Source organism: Dipodomys merriami, unplaced genomic scaffold (genome assembly GCF_024711535.1).
Source record: "Dipodomys merriami isolate MVZ:Mamm:240054 unplaced genomic scaffold, mDipMer1.0.p SCAF_2895, whole genome shotgun sequence".
NCBI classification, from domain to species: domain Eukaryota; kingdom Metazoa; phylum Chordata; class Mammalia; order Rodentia; family Heteromyidae; genus Dipodomys; species Dipodomys merriami.
In genome coordinates, this window is record NW_027204376.1 from 9,057 (window position 1) to 18,913 (window position 9,857).

Genomic DNA, 9,857 nt, shown 5'->3' on the forward strand with positions numbered 1-9,857 from the left:
AGCTATAAATACTTGAAAGTACTGTCAAATCCCAAATGAAAAAGACTTAAAAAGTCATTGACAAAAAAATTTGCTCAAGAAAATGTGGTATATATACAAAATGGAATTCTATGCCTCTATCAGAAAGAATGATATTGCCCCATTTGTTAGGAAAGAGAAAGGCTTGGAAAAAATTATATTAAGTGAAGTAAGCCAGGCCCAAAGAACCATAGGTCCCATGGTTTCCCTTATTTGCAATATCTAGTATATGTCTGAGTCAAGCAGAAAAGGTCAGATAAGGTGATGTAAGGGAAATGAACCCTAAGATATGTATTTAAATGTTTTTTTTTCTTTTATGCGATTGCTTCTAACGCATTTATAAGATTATTTCTTTGTTGTTTTGTATGTCCCTCCCCCACAGTATCACCCCTGCTTTCACTGTATTTGATGTCGGTAAAATTTGTGGAGGGGAAAGGGAAAAACAAATCGTTTAAATAGGGATAGAGGTGGACATATTGCAACAATTAGATAAACAAGTCGTTATGTCGAAAAATGAACTTTACAACTTTGGTGCAGGGGGGTGTAGCGGGGAGGATTGGATGGGGGAGGATGGGAAGGGATGGAAAGGGAAAACAAAGGAGGAGGCTACAATGCTTGATAAGAAATGTACTCATTATATTTCCCATGTAATTGTAACCCTTCTGTACAATATTTTCACAATAAAAATTAAAAAAATTAAAAAATTAAAAAAACAAAACAAATTTTGCAAATGTGAGCAATCGACTGAACAATATCATTTTCCCCACTATTCTCAGAATTTTAGGGAAATAAGATCAATAGCATTGTTGGGAATAATAAGTTTTCCTTGTTACAAATAGGCACCCAAGGACATAAGCCTGTATAAAGATTGCATCATTAACTACTTAAATTTAGAGGATACTACATGTTTCAGCAGCACATATACCCAAATTATAACAATACAGAGATTAACATGGCACTTGCACAAGGAAGATATGAAAACTTGTGAAGTATTCCATATTTTTCCTTCTTCAGATGCAAAAAATGAAAAAGTGAAAAGTTAATTACAAAATTACAAGTGCAATAATCCACATAATTCATATAATTAAAAGTTAGTTTGACATCAGTGTATTAAGTCTTCAACTTAGAAAGGCCTTTACATAGCAAAACCTTTACAAAACTTTTGAAATTAGGCATCATTGTCATTTTATCCCAAAGAAATATAATACTATAAGGACCTAGGAAAAAAGGAATCTTAAACTGTTTCTATATGGAATGCAATCTGAGAGGACACAATAATGAACCTATATATTATAAAACAATGTCAAATTCAGAGTATATCTAGGAGAGAATGAAATAGATTATTGACATTATACAAACATAGAATATAGAATATTTTAAAAATATACTTTTTCAGACAAGCACCAGAAATACTTTAGTTTTTCTACTACTCATTTCAACAGATAAGTTAAAATTATTTCTGATTTAAAAAATAACAAATTCTGTAGAACTCATTATAGATGTATACAAAAACTCTTGAATACATTTTAACATCAAAGGCAGGCAATTCACTTGGAAGAATTAAATGGAATCTGTGAATTTTTACAGTAAGTTATTGCTGTTGCTGGGCATTGGAGGTTCACGCCTGTAATCCTAGCTACTCAGGAGGCTGAGATCTGAGGATTCGAATTCAAATCTAGCCTGGGCAGGAAAGTGCGTGAGACACTTATCTCCAATAAAGCACAAGAAAACTGGAAGTGGAGCTGTGGCTCAAGAGGTAGAGAGTTCGCCTTGAGCTGAAGAGCACAGGGAGAGTGCCCAGGCCCAGAGTTCAAGCCCCACGACGGACCAAAAAAAAAGACATTGCTGTTATTTGGATTGTGAAAATATTTTGTATGGACACAATGGATGGACTGGCATTTTTGAAATTTAAGAAACTTAGCCGAACCATTAGGACTTAGGAGAACAATTTGTACGATCTTCCACAACTTAAAAGAGTTAGTGATATATACTTATCCTTTTGGCAATATCAAATGCAGTTTCTTCCAAGTTGTTCTTCATGCCTGGTTTGACAGAATGGTTCAACAGAAAGAGTTCCAGCATATCTTCTCTGTCTCAGTTCTGAGCAGCAAGATGCAAGGGGGTCAAGAGGTCTTTAATTTGAAATAATGAAGGGGGAAGATGGCGGAGGAGAAGCTGGAATCTGAACAAGCTCTCGCATAGAAAGCAATTTTAGAGTTCCAGTGAACAGTCCTAAGCCAGAGAATCACACCAAGTGTGCCATCACAGGACAGAGAGTTAGACAAGAGAGGGGAAGCCAAGGCAAAAAGAAGCACCTGAGTGCTCACCAGCAGCCGCCGCAGCGACGGCAGCGGCAGGGTCAAAAGCAGCGGAGACCACAGCCGGGGGCCATACCTGAGCGCTCACACAGAGTCCGGGACGAAGGAGCCAGACGCAACGGGCGAGCAGATTCTACTCAACACCAGCAAGAACCAACAAAGAGCGGACATCTTCATCCTGCAGCTTGCAGACCAGAGACGACCCAGGATCCAAGACTCGGCGTGAGTAGAAGCCCGACTTCCTCACTCCTTCTTAGGGATCAGAGGAGGGAAAGCCACCCCTCCCCCCCCAGCACCAGTGATCTCCATCTTGGATACCAACAAAGCTCGGAGGAGCTGCCAGCTCCAACCCAGGCCTTGGAATAAAACGAGTCATTTAGCAGGTCACAAGAACTTAACGGCAAAGTGACCTGCCAGACTCGGCTCCATCCAGGGAAAAGTCACCCAGCTCAGGCGCCAGCCATTGGAGTGGCTTCCCTCACTGGGTAACCAGAGCCAGAGGCTGCCCCTCCCTCTAGCAGCCTCAACAATCAATTGAAAAACAGAATCCCTGAGAACTGCTCCAGGCTGGGCTCTGGGAGATTTTTTTTTTTTTTGCACAAAACAGTCCCAGGAAAAAGCTACTGATTGTTGAAAGGCCTCAACTCTACCCAGAATTTAGCCTCACCACTGCATACCCCTCTTTTGTGATTCTCAAAGCAGATCACCCTCCTAGAAAACTAACCTGGGAGGGGGATCTCAAAATCTTGGGTAAAGCAGAGCATTTTTCTGCCTCTTCCAACAAACCGACTTAAGAAACCAATCAAGCCACAGGACCTCAAGCTGACCAGAGACTCCAACAAAAGGCTGGTTACAGACAAAAGGGAGATACAGGATTCTTCCCACCCCTCCCCCCCCCCCCAAAAAAATCAAAGGACTTTTTTTTTTCTTTTTTCGTTTTTTCCTTTTTTTTTCTTTCTTTTTTTCTTCTTCTTTTCTTTTTTATTGTTTGTTTTTTGTTTTTTGCTACCTTAAATATATATATATAATTTTTTTTCTCTTTTAAAACTTTTATTAATCTTTAATTTTTGCCTCTTCTGAAAAAATAATTGATTTCCAGTAACTTTTTTTTTGTTTTTTCTCCTCTTATAATTTTTATTTTAGGAATATGTAAATGAGCGTTTTCCTTTCTTTTCTTATCTTCTTTCTCTTTTTCTTTCTTTCTTAATTATCTTTTTGTTTTTTGTCTAGCTCTACTGAACTTCTGATCTTTTCTTCTCCCTTTCCCATCCTTAAAGTTTTTCACACCTCCTCTATGTCCCTCCCTTTCTCACAACATATTCACATTCCTCTCTAAATAGATGGTCTTTTAATCTCTACAATAACATTAATTTTTATGTTTCTATTTTTTTTCTGGTCTCTTTTCATTCCCCTATCCCTCTCTTCTTTTTCTCTCTCTCTCTACTTGCATCCTACCCAATCCATTTCCTGAATTGTGATTAGGACATAGTTAACTCTCCCTGTGCCTCCCCACACCAATCTATTCCTATTTTTCACCCACATCTCTCCCTAATCCTAATAATTTCTGGTTTTCCAAATTCTTTTCTGCGGTTCAAAGTCCTTTAAAATATAGTTGTTTGATGTTGAATAGATGTATCTGTGGAACTAGATTGTATCTGTAGACTATTGACTGTACAAATGCAAACTTTGGTTGATGGTTGCCTTAAGATAGTGTTCTAGCACAAAACTGGTACTATCTTCATCTCAAATGGGCAGAGTAAGCCAGAAAAACACAAGAAAAATGGCAAATCCGGGTATCTCAATTCCCAATCTTGATAATCAGGGGACAGATCAGATAATGAACAATCCAGAGGAGAGTTCCCAAATAGCTCTACAAACACTGGTGGCAAACATGATAAATGAGAAGCTTGACAACTTACAAAGGACTCTGTATGAGCGTGAGAGGGAGAGAGAGGAGGCATCCCAGAAGTTTATACAGGAATATCATAAGCGTGAGGAAGCTACTCAAAAACTGATACAGGATTTGCGTGAACAACTTGAGAATACTCAAAGAGAAAGGGAGGAATGGCGTGAGCAGGCTGAAACACGCAAAGAGAACTGCAGGAATCCCACGAACGTGAGGAAGCTAAACAAAGAGTAATACAGGAATTGAGAGACCAGGTAGAGAACACACAAAGATCACTAAAGGCATCCATAGAATCCATTAACAAAGAGCTGAAGGAAGTCAGGGAGACCACAAAGGGAATGCTGAATGGAACCCAACACAAGGAATGGGAGTCCAAAGAAACCATATCCAATCAACTAAGTGATTTGAGGACAAACACTGAACACCAAATTAAGGAAGTAAAGAAATTCATACAAGACCTAAAACAGAGCTTCAACAAAGAACTTGAAGCTATCAAAGCTGACCAATTAGAAGGAAAAGAGATTAAAAACAAAGTAGAGAGTCTTGACAGCAGGTTAGACCATGCAGAAGATCGAATCTCAGGGATTGAAGACAGCCTAGATATTATAGAGAAAGAACATACAACCATCCAAGACAAGTCCAAGAAATGTGATAGATCTATCCAACACCTGGAAGACACCATCAGAAGGCCTAACTTAAGGATAATGGGTGTAGAGGAGCACCTACAAACAGAAGTTAATGGTCTAGGAAATTTGTTTAACAGGATCCTAGCAGAGAACTTCCCAAACATGCAAAAAGATAGGCCTATTCAGATACAAGAAGCCTTTAGAACCCCAAATAGACCAGACCAGAATAGGACATCCCACCGTCACATTATAATACACACAGGATCAACTCAGAACAAGGAAAAGATCCTTAAAGCTGTCAAGGAGAAAAGGGTAATCACCTATAAAGGGAAACCAATTAGAATCACCTCAGATTTCTCAGCAGAGACAATCAAAGCAAGAAGAGCCTGGAATGATGTATGCCATGCCCTAAAAACAAACAACTATCAACCAAGAATACTGTACCCAGCTAAAATCTCCTTTATAACTGAAGGCCAAATGAAAACCTTCCACAGCAAAGAAAACTTGAAACAATACATCTCCACCAAACCAGCCCTACAAAAGATTCTTAAAGATGTCCTACACATAGAAAACAAACAAGACCACAATAAAAGCCAACAACTGCACCCAAACTGAGAATCAAAGAACCATAGGAAGAACCCAGATTTCACAGCCCCCAAGAAGGTAGATAACATGGCAGGAACTCCCAAATACCTCTCAGTCCTATCTCTTAACGTTAACGGACTGAACTCTCCAATTAAGCGACATAGACTGTCTAGTTGGATTAAAAAACAAGACCCTTCTATCTGCTGCCTGCAGGAGTCACATCTTGCCCGTAAAAACAAACACATTTTCAATGTTAAAGGCTGGAACAAAATCTACCAAGCAAACGGCCCTCATAAACAGGCGGGAGTTGCAATCCTAATATCAGATAAAATAGACTTCAAATTAAAAATCGTGAGAAGAGATAAAGAAGGTTGCTACATACTAATTAAAGGATCTCTCTTTCAGGAGGATATTACAATTCTAAATATCTATTCGCCAAACAATGGAGCACCCAAATTTATCAAAGAAACACTACTTTCCCTCAAATCCCATATAGATCCAAAGACATTAATTGTTGGGGATTTTAACAAACCACTCTCCCCACTAGACAGATCAACTCGGCAAAAACTCAACAGAGAAACCGCAGATCTAAACAGCTGCATAGATCAACTAGACTTAACAGACATTTACCGAACATTTCACCCAGCAGCATCAGAATACACGTTCTTCTCAGCAGCACATGGAACGTTTTCTAAAATAGACCACATTCTAGGCCACAAAGCAAACTTGTCTAAATTCAGAAACATTGAAGTTATACCCTGCATTCTCTCTGATCACAAGGGAATAAAATTAGAACTCAACACCAAAAGCCACCAAAGAAAGTCCGGTATCACATGGAGGCTGAACAACACACTGCTGAATCAAGAGTGGGTCATGGAAGAGATTAGAAAGGAAATTCAAATGTTCATGCTATTCAACAAAAATGAACACACAAATTACCAGCTCCTCTGGGACACAGCAAAGGCAGTACTCAGAGGCAAGTTTATAGCTCTGAGCTCCTACATCAACAAATTGGAGAGATCTAAAACTAGCAATTGAATGACACATCTAAACCTCCTTGAAAAAGAGCAGCAAGGTAAACCCCAATCCAGTAGACGGAAAGAAATAATCAAAATTAAATCAGAATTAAATGAATTAGAATCCAAAAAAACTATAGAAAGAATCAACAAAACAAAGAGTTGTTTCTTTGAAAAACTTAACAAAATTGACAGACCCTTAGCAAATCTTATCAGAAAAAGAAGAGAACACACCCAAATTAATAAACTCAGAGATGAGAATGGAAACATCACCACAGAAACAACCAAGATTCAGAACATTATAAGGGAATACTTCTCAAAACTTTATGCTAATAAGTTCGAGAACTTGACAGAAATGGACCTCTTCCTAGCAAATATTGACATGCCAAAAATAAACCAAGATGAGTTAAACTATCTTAACAGGCCCATATCAAGCATTGAAATAGAAACAGCAATAAGAGACCTCCCAGCTAAGAAAAGTCCAGGACCAGATGGTTTTACAGCGGAATTTAACAAGGCCTTCAAAGCAGAACTCACACCAATTCTCCTCCAACTCTTCAATGAAATTGAAAAAGAAAGCTCACTACCGAACACATTCTATGAAGCCATCATAACCCTCATCCCAAAACCAGGCAGGGACTCATCAAAGAAAGAATACTATAGACCCATTTCTTTGATGAACATCGATGCAAAACTTCTCAACAAAACTTTGGCAAATCGACTTCAACAATTCATCCAAAAAATCATACAACACGATCAAACAGGATTCATTTCAGGGATGCAAAGCTGGTTCAATATACGCAAATCAATTAGTATTATTCATCACATCAACAGGAGCAAGAACAAGAACCACATGGTTATCTCAATAGACGCAGAAAAAGCATTCAACAAGATCCAACACCACTTTATGATGAAGGTTTTGGAAAAATTAGGAATCCATGGAACATTCCTCAATACAATAAAGGCTGTATATGACAAACCTACAGCCAGCATTATACTCAATGGTGAAAAACTAAAGCCATTTCCTCTTAACTCAGGAACAAGACAAGGATGCCCACTCTCTCCACTTCTCTTCAATCTAGTATTAGAATGCCTAGCTACAGCAATAAGACAAGATGCAGACATAAAGGGGATCCAAATAGGGAAAGAAGAAATAAAACTCTCCCTCTTTGCAGATGACATGATCTTGTATTTAAAGAATCCCATAGACTCCACTCCCAAATTACTCAAGCTGATTCAAAACTTTGACAAAGTAGCAGGTTATAAAATTAACCCCCCAAAATCAATGGCTTTTCTGTATGCCAACAATGAGAAAAGTGTGGCTAAAATTAGGAATGCAACTCCATTTGTAATAGCCCCACAAAAAATAAAATACCTAGGAATTAACTTAACTAAAGAAGTGAAGGACCTCTATGATGAAAACTTTAAAATCTTGAGAAAGGAAATCAACACAGAACTTAAAAAATGGCAAAACCTCCCATGCTCCTGGATTGGCAAGATTAACATCGTGAAAATGGCAATACTTCCCAAGGCTATCTACAAATTCAACGCGATACCTATCAAAATTCCACCCTCATTCTTCAAGGAAATAGAAGAGGCAATCCAAAAATTCATATGGAACAATAAAAGACCCCGAATAGCAAAAACACTTCTCAACGGAAAGAACACTGCTGGAGGAATATCAATACCAAATTTCAAACTCTACTATAAAGCCATAGTAATCAAAAGAGCTTGGTATTGGCATAAGAACAGACCTCAGGACCAATGGAATAGAATTGAAAACCCAGAAATGAACCTACAGACCTATAGCCATCTAATCTTCGATAAGGAAGCTAAAACAATAGAATGGAAGAAAGACAGCCTCTTCAGTAAATGGTGCTGGCAAAATTGGTTAACTACATGTAGAAAACTAAAGCTAGATCCTTATATATCACCCTGCACCAGAATCAACTCCAAATGGATCAAAGACCTTGAACTCAAAGCAGACACTCTGAAAACATTACAGGATGGAATAGGAGAAACCCTAGGTCTCCTTGGCTCAGGCCGAAATTTTCTGAATAGAGACCCGGAAACACAACAAATCAAAGAAAGGTTGGACAAATGGGATTGCATAAGGTTGCAGAGCTTCTGCAGGGCAAATGACATAGCTAGCAAGATCAATAGAAAGCCCACGGATTGGGAGAAGATCTTTACTAGCCATACAACGGACAAGGGTCTCATATCTAAAATATACTTGGAACTCAAAAAATTAAACCACCCAACAACAAATCCTCAAAGAAACAACTGCCCAATAAATAAGTGGGCGAAAGACTTAAAGAGAAGCTTCTCTGAAGAAGAAAGAAGGATGGCCATTAGACACATGAAGAAATGTTCAACATCCCTAGCCATAAAAGAAATGCAAATCAAAACAACATTGAGATATCACCTCACTCCAGTTAGAACAGCAAAAATCAAGAACTCTAACAACAACAGACGCTGGAGGGGATGTGGACAGAAAGGAACCTTACTTCATTGTTGGTGGGAATGTAAACTTGTTCAACCACTTTGGAAAGCAGTATGGAGGTTCCTCAAAAGACTTCACATAGATCTCCCCTATGATCCAGCAATCGCACTTTTGGGCATTTACCCAAATGTATACAAACAAGACCACACTAAAGCTACCAGCACAACTATGTTTATTGCAGCATTATTTACCATAGCTAAGATATGGAACCAACCCAGAAGCCCCTCAGTAGATGAATGGATCAAGAAAATGTGGTATATATACACAATGGAATTCTATGCCTCCATCAGAAAGAATGACATTTCCCCATTTGTTAGGAAATGGAAAGGCTTGGAAAAAATTATATTAAGTGAAGTAAGCCAGGCCCAAAGAAACATAGGTCCCATGGTTTCCCTTATTTGCAATATCTAGTATAGGTATGAGTCAAGCGGGAAAGATCAGATAATGTGATGTTAGGAAAACGAACCCTTAAATATGTATTTTAATGTTTTCGTTTCTTTCATGCATGTGTTTCTAACGCATTTATAAGATTATTTCTTTGTTGCTTTGTATGTCTTTCCCCCACAGTGTAACCCCCGCTTTCACTTTATTTGATGTCAGTATAACATGTGGAGGAGATGGGGACAAACAAGTCGTTTAAGGATTCAGGTAGACCTGTTGTAACAAGGGGAATTACAAAATGTCATGTCATAGCAAGCTTTACAATGTCGGTGTGGGGGGGGGAGGGGGGTATGATTGGGTGGGGGGAGGGGGGAGGCTGGGAAGGGAGGTGAAGGGTAAACAAAGGAGGAGGCTGCAATGCTTGGTAAGAAATGTATGCATTATCCTGCCCATGTAATTGTAACCCCTCTGTACAGTATGTTCTCAAATAAAATAAAATTAAAA

General features: G+C 38.6%; 1 pseudogene; it reads left to right on the forward strand.

Moving 5' to 3' along the window:
- The first annotated feature begins 922 nt into the window (after nucleotides 1–922).
- Nucleotides 923–1,022, forward strand: LOC138838719 (U6 spliceosomal RNA; annotated as a pseudogene).
- The last annotated feature ends 8,835 nt before the right edge of the window (nucleotides 1,023–9,857 follow it).